Source organism: Cinclus cinclus, chromosome 25, assembly GCF_963662255.1.
Source record: "Cinclus cinclus chromosome 25, bCinCin1.1, whole genome shotgun sequence".
NCBI lineage: Eukaryota > Metazoa > Chordata > Aves > Passeriformes > Cinclidae > Cinclus > Cinclus cinclus.
The window spans coordinates 2430915-2446174 of record NC_085070.1 but is presented as its reverse complement, the minus strand read 5'-3'; the positions used below and the strand labels follow the sequence as shown (position 1 = coordinate 2446174).

At 45.6% G+C, this 15260-nt stretch overlaps 1 protein-coding gene across 4 annotated transcripts in view; it reads left to right on the top strand.

The window, feature by feature from the left end:
• The first annotated feature begins 401 nt into the window (after positions 1-401).
• ZBTB44 (zinc finger and BTB domain containing 44) overlaps positions 402-15260 on the top strand; it is a 37720-nt gene continuing 22861 nt past the window's right edge. For all 4 annotated transcript variants that reach the window (XM_062508626.1, XM_062508625.1, XM_062508623.1 and 1 more), the window contains exon 1: positions 402-436. The gene's annotated coding sequence lies outside the window, so the exon portion shown is untranslated. The remainder of the gene's footprint in view (positions 437-15260) is intronic.

The following is a 15260-nucleotide window of genomic DNA, read 5'->3' as shown; positions in this document are numbered from 1 at the left end:
CGCGGGGTGCCCGCTCCCCTCGGCGCCGCCGGGCGCTCAGTGCGCACGCGCGAGGCCCCGCCCCCGCCGCCGCTCGCGGTGCATTGTGGGACACAAACAAAGTGCCCGGGCGGCGCGCGCGGGAGCTCGGACGGAGGCGCGCGCGCTCTCCCCCCCCCTCCCTCCCCGCGCCCCCCCTCCCCCGTGTGCACGCGCAGCGCGCGCGCCCCGCGCGCCCCTTCTCCCGCGGGGGGGTCGCGCGCCCCCCGCTCTCCCCCCCCCCCCGCCCCCCCCCTCCCCCGGGTTTCCCGCGCGCCGCCTGAGGGGGAGGCGGCGGCCTCCACCCCCCCCCCCCCCCCCCCCCGACAACATCCCGGTCAACCCGCTCGTCCCGCCGCCTCCCGGCCCCGCCGTCATGGCCCCCAGATAGCGGCCCGGCCTCACCGACCGCCCGCAGGTAACCGGGGAGCGCGGCCGGGCCTGGCGCGGGAGGGGGCCGGTCGGTGGCGCGGCGGCCGCTGGTGTCCCTCAGGGGCGGGGGGCGGGAGGGATCTGGCTCCGGCCCCTCTCCCCCTCTTTCAGACCCGTCCCGTCCTTTCCCCCGTATTTCCCGTCCGAGCCCCGCGGCCCCGGGGCTGCGCTCACCCCCCCGGGGGATCCCATTGCGCGGTGCACAGCCGGTGTGTCCCCCTCCCGCGGGGCCGTGTCACTCCCGCGCCTCACCGAGGGTTCCCGGCGCGAGAGCTGCTTCCTGTGCCGGTGTCTGGGGGTGTCATCTTTCTCCGGGGGTGTCCCCTGTCCTTTTTGCCCGTGTTTGGGGGTGTCACCTCCCTCTGGGATGTCCTCTGCCCCGTGTTCGTTGTTTAGGGATGTCCCCTGCCTCGTGTCTCCGTGTTTGGGGGTGTCCCCTGTGTCGGTGTTCACCCCTCCGGCGGTGTCCCCTGCCCCGAGGGAGCCGCAGTGGCTGCCGAAGCCTATGGGTACACATGCGAACCTGGAGTTCCAAGGGGTGTGGGGGTGTTGTTTCCTGCATCCCAACGGGCTACCTGCTGCCTCCAGTGCCAACTTATGGGAGAAAATAGAGGGTTATCCAGTAGCTGAGAGGCAGAGCTTGCTGTCCCTTTGTTGTTGTTTGGGTTTATTTTCCTACAACAGCCCCTTCTGTATATTCCTTAGTGTCCATCTGCCAGGGTCTGCTGCCTCTGTGTCCACAGTGAGGGTGTCACAGTGCTCATCTGCCAAAAACTGCTTCGTGGTTTTCTGCTCTCCTTCCATCTCTCCAGAGTCGTTTTCCTATATAAACATAATCAGCAGATTCTGGGAGGATATAATCTGTGTAAAAGCCTGTAGCCTCCTTTAACACACAACATACCAGTGCCTCCCAAAATCTGCTGTACCTGTTTCCATACACACATGCAATGAACTCTGTGCTTGACCAGCACAGCCTGTTAAATCCCACACCTCAGGGGGCTCCTGCCTGTCTGCTAAAAGCTGCTGAGGTTTTCCCCACCCACAAAGACACATTCTCCTCCAAAGCCTAAGGGATGACTCCTGCAGCCCATCTCCTGTGCTGTGGAGCCTGTTCTGCGCACTGATGAGGGATGTGTGGCTCCTCCTCCACCCTCGCCAGGGTTACCCCGCTGATTTCCTGCCAGAAGCCGGTGCATCCTGCACTGTGTGTGTTTGCACCCCTCAGGGAAGGTGCAGGGCATTTCTCATGCATGTGCAGGTTTCCACCGTGTGTCCTCTCATGTCTTGGATATTCCCACAGACACCCAGTGCCAGCTGTTCCTGTGATTGCTGCCATCACTTCCCTGCTGCACGTGCCAGAGAGGTCACTCCTGTGCCCATCTCTGATCTCTTCTTGGCTGCCTGTTACATCTTCCATGGCTGAAACTTCCACCCTTTTCCTTGCTGCTGATCCTGCAGTGGGAGACTCTTGGGTTGAGCCTTAGCTTGGTTTTTGCTTTGACTTTGGGGTTTCCTTTGCTGAGCAGTCCAGCAGAGTAAAATCAAGTAGTTTGTGTACTCCTAGGTATCTGCATATCCCACGGCTCTAAAATAGCATCACTTACTGTTTTTCTGGTCGTATACATAATTTGTCCACTCAAGGATTATTTTTTTTTCTGAGACCTTAGAGCCCCTTCCAGTACCTGAAGAGCTTCGAGGAAAGCAGGAGAGAGACTTTTGACAAGGTCATGGAGTGGCAGGACAAGAGGGAACGGCTTCAAATGACAGAGGGAAGGATTAGATGGGATACTGAGAAGAAATTCCTCCCTGTGAGGATGTTCAGGCCCTGGCACAGGGTGCCCAGAGAAGCTGTGGCTGCCCCATCCCTGGGAATATTCCAGGCCAGGTTGGACAGGGCTTGGGTCAGCCTGGGCTACTGGAAGGGGACTCTGTCCATGGCAGGGGAGTTGGAGATGATCTTTAAGGTCCCTTCCAACCCAAGCCATTTTGTGATGTTTCTAGAATCATTGTTGTGCTCATCTGGTACTCTGGGTTTGCCATACCCCCATGGGGAGTTTCTCAGTTTTCCTAGTTACATGTTTGGCCCTGCTTTCTTTCTGTGCTTCTGCCTGATAGGGGGCTTTTCCTTTCCCTTTTAAAATTTAAATTATATTTATTGGGATGTATCCAGCAGGTATCCACATGGCAGCTCTTACTTTGGTAGTCACCCAGTTCACTCCTGAGCTGATCCCTGGCTCAGAGCTGGATGTTTCCATAGATGAGGTGATGGTTATTTGTCACATGCAGGACACACCTGTGGCACTGCTCTGTGGACCCAAGGTGATGCTGAGTGGGAACAAATCCTGTGCAGGCAGGTCACAGACCAGCTCCCAGGAGTCTTTCAGAGAATTGGGAAGCAATGTGCTTTTTTTCTGCCCTCAAGGTCTCCCACTGCAGCTTGATGTCCCCATGTGACACAGATCCAAGGTGTGATGAGCCTGGAGACCTTGCCTGGGTTTAAGTGCAGCTATTTCAGGAGGTGGAGCTGAACCTGGGAGCTCAGACACAGCTCTCCCAGTGTAAATGCCTCCATTGATGTCTGACTGTTTATTCCATGAACCAGTTACAATGCTCTAAGTGCCTCTCCTTTGGGACTACTTCTATTTAAACAGCTGGTTCCAATCCGAAGCTTTAATTGGTGCTAACACTCCAAGCAGTCTCTTTCCATGGGAAGGGAATTTCCAGCCCCACTTTATCCTCCCCAGGTGGATGATGCATGGATGCTGCGGGAGGATCATGCTTGGGAGGTGTTGCCCTGGTTTTGTTTACAGGGTGAGAGAATTCCTGCCTCTGTGACTGAGGTTTGGAGGGGAGAGACTGTCCTTAGCTATTCTTTCTGCAGGACGTAAGAGGAGTAGTCAGAGAGTGAAACTGAATCCTTGCCATGTTTGTTGCAACAGGAGGTTAATCATAAACTCTGGCACTTCCCAAAGGGTTGGTTTCATTCTGCAGTGTTGGTGGAGAACTGTGTTGCTCGGAGGGTCTGCTCAGCTGTTTGCCAAGAGGATCAAAAGCAAAACAGCTTTCCCCTGTCTGAGGCTGAACAACACCCAGACATTGGTTTTGGTTGTATCCCATGACTTGCTGGAAGGAGATTTTTGTATCTTTATGCCTTTCTGTGCATGGATGTGTGGTGCTTGTGCCTGGTGAGGTGTTTGTGTGACCGCCATCAAGTCTTGGATGCTTCACACTTGTGTGAGGTATTTCACATCAGTATTTCACTGGCCTCTTCCCTTTTATCTGCTAAACTTGTCTATCATGAGATTTGAGAACATCTGAGTATGTTCCTAAGAGAACATCTGGTGATATATGTTAGGATTTGTAATCCACTAACTTAAAGAAAGAGAAAATCAACCTGTGACAAAGCAGTGGTGCTTTTGCTGGCATGTGAGGAGGAAGGAGATGTCCCCTGACGTAGAAGGGATTGCCTGTTGACATTCTTCTCCCTCTCCCGGTTATAAGTAGGTTATCCCTGCTCAAATTATGCAACTGTGCAGACAGCCAGACTTCAGGAATTCCAAATACTTCAATGTGTCAAGTGCTGACTTCTAAATTAAATGCCAGGGTTGCAGAGCGTGTTCACAGTCTGTCGCTTGAAATACGACATCAATCTTGGAATCGCATGTGGCTGAGAAGGGGCAGCAACTTAATTGCTTGTTTCTGGAGGGAGTGTTGTGTGAGAGTGCAGGAGCCAAACGGGTGGGAGATGTGCCTCTACCTGTGACACTGTTTCTATATGGAAGTCAGCAGTTACAAGCAGAAAAAAACCTACTGAAAACACTGATTTATGTAACAAATTGAAACGCTTCATTCTCTGTTGCCTCAAAGATGCAGTTTCCAGCATCTAGAGCTAATTAAATACTTGTGTGCTTATTGCAAAGTGAATATAGGAGTCCATCGCTCTTCTTGCCTTGGAGAGCAAATTGATTCTTCTAATGGTTTCACTGGATGAAAGCAGGTGTCTAGGACTTCTTTGTGCAAGGGGCTGAAATGAAATGGTGGTGGTAGGAAACGAGCTGCAAACCTGATAAAATGGGGTGACAGGAAATGTAAACACACAGCATTTAATTCAGTTCTTACATTCCATTTAATCAAGTTAAGGAAGTGGCTTAAAATGTGCATTATTTGTAAATAGCGTGTTCTTAATGGATTCCACTTTAGAGCTGGGGAAATAATTATTTCACATGAGCAGATTTATCAGAGTACGGGAACGATGGGATAATAAGGGCAGCAAAAAGTGTGTTTGGCTCAGCATGTGGTGTGTGACAGTGGCCAGAAGTGATTCATTAGGGGAGAGTGGAGCAGCAACCCCAGGCAGCTCAGTCATCATCCCCAGCTCCTGGCCATGGAGGGTTTTGAGGTGGCCTGAGCAAGAGGGTCTGAGCTGGCAGTGCCTGTTGGACCTGTCCTTGAGGGAGTTGCCTAAACATTTCCAACAGTTTATACCTATTTCCAACAGAATACCCTGTGATGAATCCCTCAACTTGTACAAAAAAATACCTGGCTTTTTGTGGGTTTTTTGCCTCTTTTTAAACTGTCATCTCATTGAGTCCCTCCTACCCACCTGCCTGGGTGCAGCCCTGGCCAGTCTCTTGTGCTGCCTGAGGTGTATCCCTTTAAGGCCTTTCAATAAATACCTATTTTATTCCTTTTAACTCTGTCTAGCCTCTGTTCCTTCAGATCAGCCTTTCTAGGCATCGGTTCTGTGAGAAAGAGTAAAGAATCTTTTCTGCATCAGCATTTCATTTGTGATTTTACAGGTTTCCATGTTCTCAGTCTTCCTCTCTTTGGGTTCTTTTCCTTTCCAAGCTGCATTGTCCCAGTCTGTTTACATCTGTCTGCAGAGGCAGATCTGCATCACTTTGGGTTTGTTTTTTCTTTGAGCACTGCTGTTGTTTTGAGGTGATTCGACCACCTTATTTGCTTGTTTTACCCAAGAAGACTGAATAAAAGGAGATGTGCTTTCTAATAAAGGGATACTTTGTAGCTCCTCTGTGATAACATTATAAGCATCTTCTAAATATAATGTTTTATATTCAAAGTACAAATGGGCACAGTAATCATACGGGGAGATACTGTGGTGGAAATGCAGATACTGAAGAAGATTTTTATAAATACAGCTACAGATGGCCATTGATAAGGCATTTTGTATTTGGATATTACCAAGAGAACATTATGGAAAAACTGCAGTTGTGGTGGATACCTGCCAGAGTTAAGTCTGTTGGAAGGGGTTGGAGGCAGGAAGGTGCCTTGTCCTGTGGAGACCTAAGAGTCCCAGAAATCACTGTGGATTTGGGAATAATAATGGACACATTGCTCCTGTGTTAGGGGCAGATACTGACAGTGTTGAAGATCTGTGGTGTGACAGTTCCAGCAGTTTTCTTTCAACACCTTGTTTTGATTATTGTAAGTGGATAAATCCCCTGTTTTGAAATACCTGCTGTGGGTAGTTTCTGTAAATGTTCGTAAAGATGCTGGAGGTTTAAAAAACCCCACAAGTCTCTCCTTATGCCCAGCAGGACCCATGGATATGGTTCTGCCAAGCCAGCTTTGGCCATACAAGGGCAGACAGCTGCTGCCTGTGGAGTTACTGCTCACCTTGTAACGTGATTTGTGGATAAAGGTGTGGGTAGCTAGGCTGAAAGGACAGTGCAGGAGGGAGTCTTTCCCCATGACTTGGGGCTGTACTCACTACCAAGGAGTGGAAACATCTGTGTCTGCCCTATCAGTTTGGGGGATGTAAGAGTGTAGTTGCTCAGGTTGGAGCATGAGACCCAGAGTCTGGTAGAGCTAAAGAAGGGGTGTGCTGGCTGTGCTGTGGGGACATGTGGTCGTGCCAGGGACAGGGATGGTGAGAAGGTGCTGTGTGAGGGACAGTCAGGTTAGGTGGCTGGGAAAGGGACAGCTTGCATTTAGCCGATCATGCCGAGTGGAAGGAAGGAGTCAGTGCTGTGTGGAGCTGCCATAAGGGAAGGAATCAGTAGTGTGTGAAGCTGCCTCTGGGAGAAGGAGTCAGAGTAACCTGAGAGAGGTCTGTGAAAGGAGGAGTGAGAGTAACAAAGAAAGAAGTTCATTAAGAAAAAGCATGTAGAGTTTGCTACAAAAGGGCTGGTGGTGATACCAGCAGTGTCTGTCTTGACATAATTACAACATAAATACAAGGACTTTTAGGTTTTGGAGCCAAGAAGAACTCCTTTTAGGCATTTATCTGCATAAATGAGTCATTAGGCAAATAAAGGTACACATAAGTGCTGAAAGGGTGATGACACAACCGCATTCCTGCCTTGCTTGAACTTGCTGAGGATTCTTTCTGGCTGCTTCCGTTGGGAAGGTGGCTGTTGTTGATGTGTCTGTGACACCTTGGCTGCCTGGCAGCAGTCCATGCTGTCTGGGGTAGCAATGCCTGCTCTCTCCTCGGATCACACAGCATGTGAGGCTTTGCCTTGATCTCTCCCTCTTGCTCTTTACAGAGCCTTTTCTTTAAGGTTGCTTCCAGCACTGGGGGTGTTAATGGGGCTGCTGTGCTTCAGGGAGAGTTCAGGTTTGCATTGCCCTTCAGAAAAAAATCATTTATTATAGTTAATGTGGATTTCATTAGGGTGTAATACTTCCTGGAATAAAAGTGAGAGAGAAAAGCTGTCATTTTGTGTAATAAACCCGAATATTTCAAACAACCAATCAGTTGACAGGTAAGCTTTGTGTTGAACTAGTAAAAGCTAGCACTTAGCCAAATTTAGTTGTGATAAACGTACTGGTTGTGGTATGCCCTCCAGTCACTGATTTCTGTCAAATGAAGAGACAAAGGAATCGTTGCCAAGGACAGGAGGGAGCGCAGTGAGGTGGGAGGCATGGTTTGGGGGATAGTGGAGAGGAGGGACTCTGCACTTGGGTTTCTTTTGGTGTAATGCACCCCTGATTTTGCCTTGGAGGAAAGGAAAAAATAATGTGTGGGGACCCACAGATGGAAGAGTTTTGTTATTTTTGTCTTTTTAACTCTTTCAGGGTTCTAGAGGAGTAGTGCTACCAACAAAATCTTGAGCCATACTGCTTTGCTGTGCCATTTTTCCTGATATTTCTTCCATATGACATCACCAGGAAGAGCTTGGAGATGTTTGCTTTTGTGACTAATTTGGGAGGCTGGCTTGAGTAGTCTTCTTCATGTGTATTTTTCCCAACTTTTTGTTGATAGTCTTGCAGTGCTTCTGAAAGTGAAGGCTCAGATGCTGTGGGTAGCCATGGTAAAACAAGAAAAAATAGATTTTTTCAAATTAGTTTAAATTAGCAGGTTGCTGCAGTTGCTGCCCTGTGCAAATGAAAGCAATATATGGACATTTTTTGGCAAGTTGTAGTACTTAGAAGTATTTAATATTCAGCTGGGGGGGTTTGTACTGTTAAGGACCAAGGACTATAAAACTGCAGCCTACAGAGTGGGAAATGGTCATCTAACAGCTTTCCTACACTAAGAAATTTGGGGAAAACTTAACTGAACTTTGCATGGAACAAAAGTATAAAAAAAATCCCTGAGATCACATAAAAATTATGCATGAACACTGCTGTGGAAAGCGTGGTTAGATTTGAATGTGTGCCTTAGGGCTGTAACACATCAGTCCATTCACTGTAAGCTGATTACATTCTGAGGCACTTCCCTGCTTAAGGATATGATGAGAACTCAATTCACTTGTTGCTTTTATTCTACCAAAAAAAAACCCCAAAAAACAAAAACAAAACAAAAAAAAGTGGAGATGTGTTTCATATGTTGTCGGCACATTTAGTAGTTTGATCATGTGTTTTTTCAGGAGTTGGTGAAAACCAAAAGTACAGGGTAGTGAATCTGCTGTGAAATATCCCAAAGCACTCGGTCTAGTGAAGTTCACACATTAATTTTTATTAGGAGAATGGAGGTAATTCAGTGTGGAACAAGACCTTTTCACAGTTACTGCTCATATTGTTAAACAAGCCTCAGTTTTAAGTGCTGTCAGAAAATTTGCTTTTAGGTGTTATGTGGAATGCTAACGTGGGATCCCTACAATGCAGAGTTTAAAGCACCAGAGGCTGGAGAAGGTGGAATTTATCTGGTTTGCTTATTCAACCATGTGAAAGCTATATTAGGCACATAAACTTTCTGCACTACGCTGCAGCTTCAAAAAAGCAACAGGTTAAATCTGGCTCCTTTGAAGTAGTGAATAGTAACATTCTGTTCTCCAGAAGCTATGACTTCAAATCGTCACACAAAACTCAAAAAACTGTCATGGCTGAGGAAAACAAGGCAATTCTCCCCAGATAAATCTTATTCTGGAGTGTCACTGTTGCATGAAACATGGGTTTTGTTGGAGCCAGCAAACTTCAGTTACGTAGAAAGGTAGAACCCTAAAAAAGGACATAGATCTTTATCTGTAAATGATCTCAGAAAAGCACTCTGTGGCATCAGATCTGTTTACATACAGCAGGCACTACTGTCCTGCCCTGATTATTGCAGTCTCTGCTTTTAATTAGATGCTGAGATTAAGAGCTGTTGTGCTGCTCAGTGCCCTCATGTGTTCCCTGTCAGTTCTGGCTGCACGTGTCCCTGCTGAAACGTCTCCTGGTAAAGGAAGATGCTCTGAGAAGATCTAAGCACAGTTTATTTTACACATTATGGGACAGCTGCACAGAGAAGAAAAATGCTCCAAAACCTCCTTCTTGAGACTCTTTCAGGAGGTTAAAATAGATACTGACAAATACCTGGCAAAAAATTAGGCATTGCAGTGTTCTGTGTGCTTTTTACTTAGCTGTTAATTTAATTTAACATTATGGAGATCTTATTCCAAAGTTGCTTTTAACTCATTAGCTTCCAATTCACTGCCCAAGTCCATTCTTGCTCCCTAATGTATCACATCAAATACTAAATTCATACTGTTGGATTTCCCATTAATTTTGTTCTATTCCTGGGACTGCAGTTATCAGTCATTTGTTTTTGTGTGTTGTGCTGACAATACACCTTAATCTTTTGATCAGCATTTTCTGAGCCCATGTCTTGGAGATGTTTGCTGAAATAAGTTCTTATGGCACTTCATAGGTGAATTATTTAACCTGTTATTCCAAGTAGGTGAATTTCTTTCAGCTGGCTCTTTACATTCAGTTTGTTTGTTCATCTCTGTGTTTTCACTTAACAGCTCTATTTGTCATGTTAGTCAAACATTTAATGAACTTCTTACCATAGCTGGCATTTCCTCCTTTTCTCACAAATACATTATCAATTCAGTTTGAGACACTTTAACTTCAGTAAACACAGGTGTTATCCCAATTTCTGTTTGTTTTCTTATTCTTCATTCTTTTTTTTCTTCAGTTTGTTTTCTATTGGCTGGATTTCTGCACTTGTATACAAACACCTGCCATCATGTATCTTTGAGAGATGAAAACATCTCTATATTTTTTAATAATCAGACCTTGTACACTAAATATTTGAGAGACAAAATTATCATAGCGCTAATGTTGCCAAGCTTATTTGCAGGTGTGCACCACAAAATGAGACAATCTGTGAACAGTCCTCTTCTGGTACTGCCTCTTCTGCCTCTTCTGGTACTCTGACACGTTTTCCCTGAGAATTAAAGTATCTCTGTTTAATCACAGCAGTGTCTAATGGAAACACTTTTAGACAGATGAAAGGAGTGGTAACGTGTTTTACACACCTACAACATGACATTCAATCTGCAGCTTTGATCTGGGCCAGGAGTTGTAGCTATGCTTTAATCTTGCTGCATTAATCCAGCACACTCGGTGCCTACGTCCAGAGCTCCAGGTCAGCCCTCAGTGATTCCCAAGCCTTTGGATTCCAAGCTGTTGCCAGCTCGCGGTTTGTCCCATCAGTCAGGATGGCTGTGCTCAGCCACAGCCTTTTCAGAGCTGTGTAGATGAATTTCCATTGCCCTGAAGCCAACGGGAGCATTTAGGAGTTGAAACTTCACTATGGACAGCTTCAGTTGATGGACAGCCCTGTGACATTTCTGCAGTTAATAATGTCCCCGTTTATCTGTGTATTGGTTTTCCACTCTGGGCCTGCTTCATGGCAGCTGTGAGTCCATCAGCTGCAGAGACCACAGCTCTCATTTGCCTGAGACATAGCTGATGTGCAATTCCTGCCATAAAAATTAGAAGGAGGATTGAAGTAGAATTAAACTCTCCCACCAATTGGAGATTAGAGAGTCTTGCAGGCCCTTTCCTGTGAGCCATATATAAGGGTTGATAAGGGACAAGAATAAATCTAGAAGTGTCATTTTCACCAGGAAATGACAGGCCAGAGCTGCATGAGAGTCTGCTGCAAGTATGTGGCTGCTGGTGAAGTTAATGAGTGTGGCCTTGGAATCTGTAATTATTAGAGTCAGGCAGACGAGTGCTTGATTCTGCCAGTATGGGAGAGCTCCACTCTGAGTTCCAGGACATGCCTGGGGGTTTCAAACAAATACCCATTTGGGCTGATTCATCTTCCAGAGTGTAAGTTCTGTGCCTTGTTCTGTTCCATCACTGGCAAGTGTCTGAAGGTTTGTGGAGTGTCTGTGACACAGGTTTGGCTTGGTTTGGATGCACACATTTCCATCCTGTGCCCTGTGCTGGGCCCTCTGCAGGCTGCAATTCTCCTCCTATCAGCCCATACAGGCTCTCTTTAATATCTCCCCTCACACTGTCAGAGCAAAACTGCTGAATTTTTACATCCAGCTTCTTAATTCCCATGCAAATAACTAGTCAGGAAAACAAACAAAAATCCCTAAGACACGTTGTGCTTCACCTTAAATGTAGAAACAGCAACTCTTGAAAAATAGTGATGGGTTTACTAATGGTTTTTCAGCTTTTTCTTTGCTGTGACCTCACAGTACAGAAGCAACAGCTCTGTGATATGTTTTGTGTTGGTTTTAATATTCTAAAATAAAAGCAGTAGACATGTATATACCCCTTTTTCATCACAGTGGGTGTTCTGGGGTTTTGGGTTTTTTTACTTTTGTATGCTCAGGAAGTCTTGTGACATGAGGAAGACTTTGGTCATCTCACTCTGGAAACTGAACCTTTTCTGGAGTTTTGTAGTTTTGAATGAGGACAACTGAGATATTTGGAATTAAGCAAATATTTCTGATTTGTTCTTGGTCCCTATTGCTTTAACAGCATTTATTGTGCTTAATATCCATGGTGTAAAAATAGAATTTTTCCAAAAACCACGGAGGAACAGGAAGTACTTGCCAAGGTGTTGGTTGTCCATCTTTTGGCAAGGGAAGTTAAATCAAATATCAGGAAGGTGTAGAAGTGGATTGCAAGGATGGTGCAGTGTCTGACCATCTCACACCTTGCTGCTGGTAAGAATTACAACAGAATGCCAAAATAGGAGGATTTTTTGCTCTCTTGTATAGGAATATACATTGAGAAGTTAATTAGATAAACTTCTTTCAAAAAGCTAGTGATGAAGGCATTGTTGCCAAAAGCAGAGGCTGGTTTTGAGTGATAAATTGCAGAGGTGATAAGTAGCTGGGAGCCTTGGCAACTCCCAAGAGGAGGGGTGTGAGCTCCTGGATTCAACACTCAGCTGAAGTTCCACTCATGCAAACCAGTCTAAGGTAATCTGTGCTCTTCTGCTTGGGGAAAGTCTGTTGGTACTGTTCCCTTAAAATGTGTATGTAAATGTTTTCTAATTTTATCCTTTCAGAAGTGTTCTGTTGCAGCTGACATCCCATCTCCACTTACAATAAAACCATTTTGTAGAGCAAATTGATGGGTTTGGCACCCCACTACTTGTCTCAATGCCTTCACCAGCCCTGAGAATTAAAATGCACCTACTAGATTTGCATCATGCAAATGCACTTTTCCATGGTCTGAGTCAGGTTTTTCCTATCCCCATGAAAGATTAATGTTTTCGATAGCAGTGACAGCGTGAGTCAGAGCTGTAACTGTGAGCTGGGGCTTTGCCTGGGGCTTTGCCATGGCTGCACACATCTGCTTCCTTCTTGTGGCATGGTACAGTCAAAGCTTTTGTTTTCTGTTATTACAGGGTTTAATTTGGGGGAAACTGAAGAGATCTGTTAGGAATATGAAACGTGTATTTCACTGACACTCTGGGCCTGCCTTTTTCCTGAGTAATTATTTTGGAAGAGGAGCTGTTGGATGCTTTTCACCTTGTCCTTTGCAGATCAACACTGTTCCTGGTCTGTTTGGAGGACTTGCAGTAAAGAAATATTGTGTGCTTTTGCCCTTATCTCTTTCCTGCCCTGAAGAGTTTTACCTTGGTTGCTACCAAAAACGGTGGTGGGCTCTGTCACAGCTCAGGATTTCCAGATGTGCAAATCTTTTCAGCATTTTCTGTGAAGAGTTGCAGCCTTGGTGAGTTGACTTTGTAAACATCAGCTCTTAGAGCACTCCGGAGAAACTTACCTAAATGTTTACAAATTCATTTAAAATTGGGGGATGAGAGTTATTTATTGTCACAGTGCAGTTTCTGGGAGTGATAAACATTCAGAACCTTTGGTAATGATGTAGGTTATTTACATTGACCTGGATCAGTGTGAACCATGGCTGCTTCCTGGTAGTGTTTTAGTCTCCCTCCATGGAGCTGAAGTCTGGTTCTGGAGTAGTGCCTGCCTTCCTTCAGCAGCAGCTTCTCCTGGGCTTACCTAAAACTTAAGAATATCTGAATTCTAGAATTTGGAATGTCTCTTTGCCAGGAGTTTTTTTTTAGAGGAAGAGGTGGCTGCTTACGAAGCAGTTTGCCACTGTAAGATTTTTGGAAAGTGCTTTTGTAAAAAAAAAAAAAAAGAAAGAAAACTTAAAAAATTAAATGTGGAACAAAGGAACAGGCTGGGGGGTGAGTACTGAGCACCCAACAAATGTTCTCTGTGAACAACACTAATGGTCATGAAGTCAGTGGCCTCAAAAGCTCTGGCTCATGAACCTGTCAACAGTGGTGTGCCAAAACCCCGATCTCTGCAAAATATACGGTCCTGTCAAATGCAGTATTTTTGGAGTGCATTGGGAAAGCACAACACACTCTTTATCTGCCTTCTGCTGTGAAGGGAGTATTAGCTGCTAACAATAGGTGGGTTGTAGGTGAAATTGCTCTTCCATTCCGGCTGCCAAGTGGAGTTCTCTGGAGTTACTTACCTGTCATCAGCCCCTCTTGGCTGTGCAGACAGAAATCCTCCCAGGGGACTGCTCAATGTGCAGCTCGAGCCCTGCCCAAGAACAAAACACCTCCAAACTCTTTAAAACAGAAAGGGCCTGAGAACTGTCCTCTTCTGAGAAGCTGGGAGGAAGGGGACACAGGGCAGTATCAGTGTCCTGGGATTTTTCAGTGCAGTGGTTTGCAGAGTGAGATTTTGGTTCCTGAACTGAGAGAACAAGGACTGGGTCAGGTGCTCCCGTTTTTTTTGCAGGATTTGGATTCGCCTCAGTCCCAGTTTGGCATCTCTTTCAGGTTTAACATAACGGTGTTTATGCAGTAGTTCCTTAGCACTGGCTCCTTTGTGCACTCAGATGTGCTTTCCTGGAGGAAATTGAAGTTCTTAAGCCCAGCATACTTCCCAGAATGGGTCATTTCCCTTGGTCCACTCACCCACTGCAGCCAAGGTTACAGGTTTGCATTCCAGAGATTCCAGAGCGCCAAAGTGAATGCTCCACACTGATGTCATTTTGAGCACAGAATCCTCGTGTTTGCCTTTTTTACATGAGCGCTGTCAGGCTTGGCAGTGCTGGGTTGGGGTCAAACTAGGTTTACTGACCTGAATTGAAATATGATTTAAAATAAAGTTTTAAAAGTGCTGTTGACTGGTTTGAAACTAGAATGGGGTGGTAGCTCTGGCCAGTTTTGTGGAGTGAAGTAGGGCAAGATTGATAGTGGAGATAGTACCTTTTATTAGGCCAGCTGCTGTTGGGGAAACAGATGTGTGTTTAGATAGAAATAGCAGACTTGCAGTTTGTTCTGATTGAAGCAGTTGTTCTGATTCAATCATGAACTTAATTATACTTAGTTACACTAACCAGTTAATTTGAGGGAGTGCTGGTACCTGTGTACTGCAGTGAGATTGCAGAGATAAAATGCTGCAGGTCACATGTTTGTCGCTGTGGAAGATTTGTCTGTCTGGACTGCTGCTGTTGATGGAATGCTTCTCTAACCAGAGCCCAAGGAGTGATCAGCATTAAAAATAAAAAATAATAGAAAAAAACCAACCAATTATCTGATTTCACCATGGGCTCACAGTTGTATCTTGGATGTGTCTGAGGGCTTGGTGAGCAGCAGGGTGAGAATTTCCTAATCATTTTGATTTACATGGCTACAAAGTGATATGAAATCTGTTGGTTTCAGTGTTCAGAAAAAAATTGGTGTTTTCATGCTTTAAATTGCCATGGGTCAGGATACAGAGGTTAAAGGTAGGGTGGTGGTTTTGTGGTGCTAAAAATTACTTTTGTTTTGAAATGATGTAATTAAATGAGAAAATGAATGCAAAGAGCTCCCTGAGTTTGATTCATTGGCTCTTCTAAAATGTTATTGCAGATAGTATGTTTCAAACCCAATGATTTGAGCAGCAGGTGAACAAGGAGCTAAATTTTGTGTACATGGAAGTTGATAGGTTGCATAAGCAATATTTTTCAATTCCGGTATAGTTTCTTTTCCATTCACAGTTTCATTACATTATAGCATTACACTTAAAGTATAGAGTTTCATCTTTGCTCTTTCTAAGCTCAGAAATTTGGCACCTGTTTAATCCCAAAACAGTGCCATAGTAGCTGCTGCTAAAACTTGCATTTCAGTAGCCTTG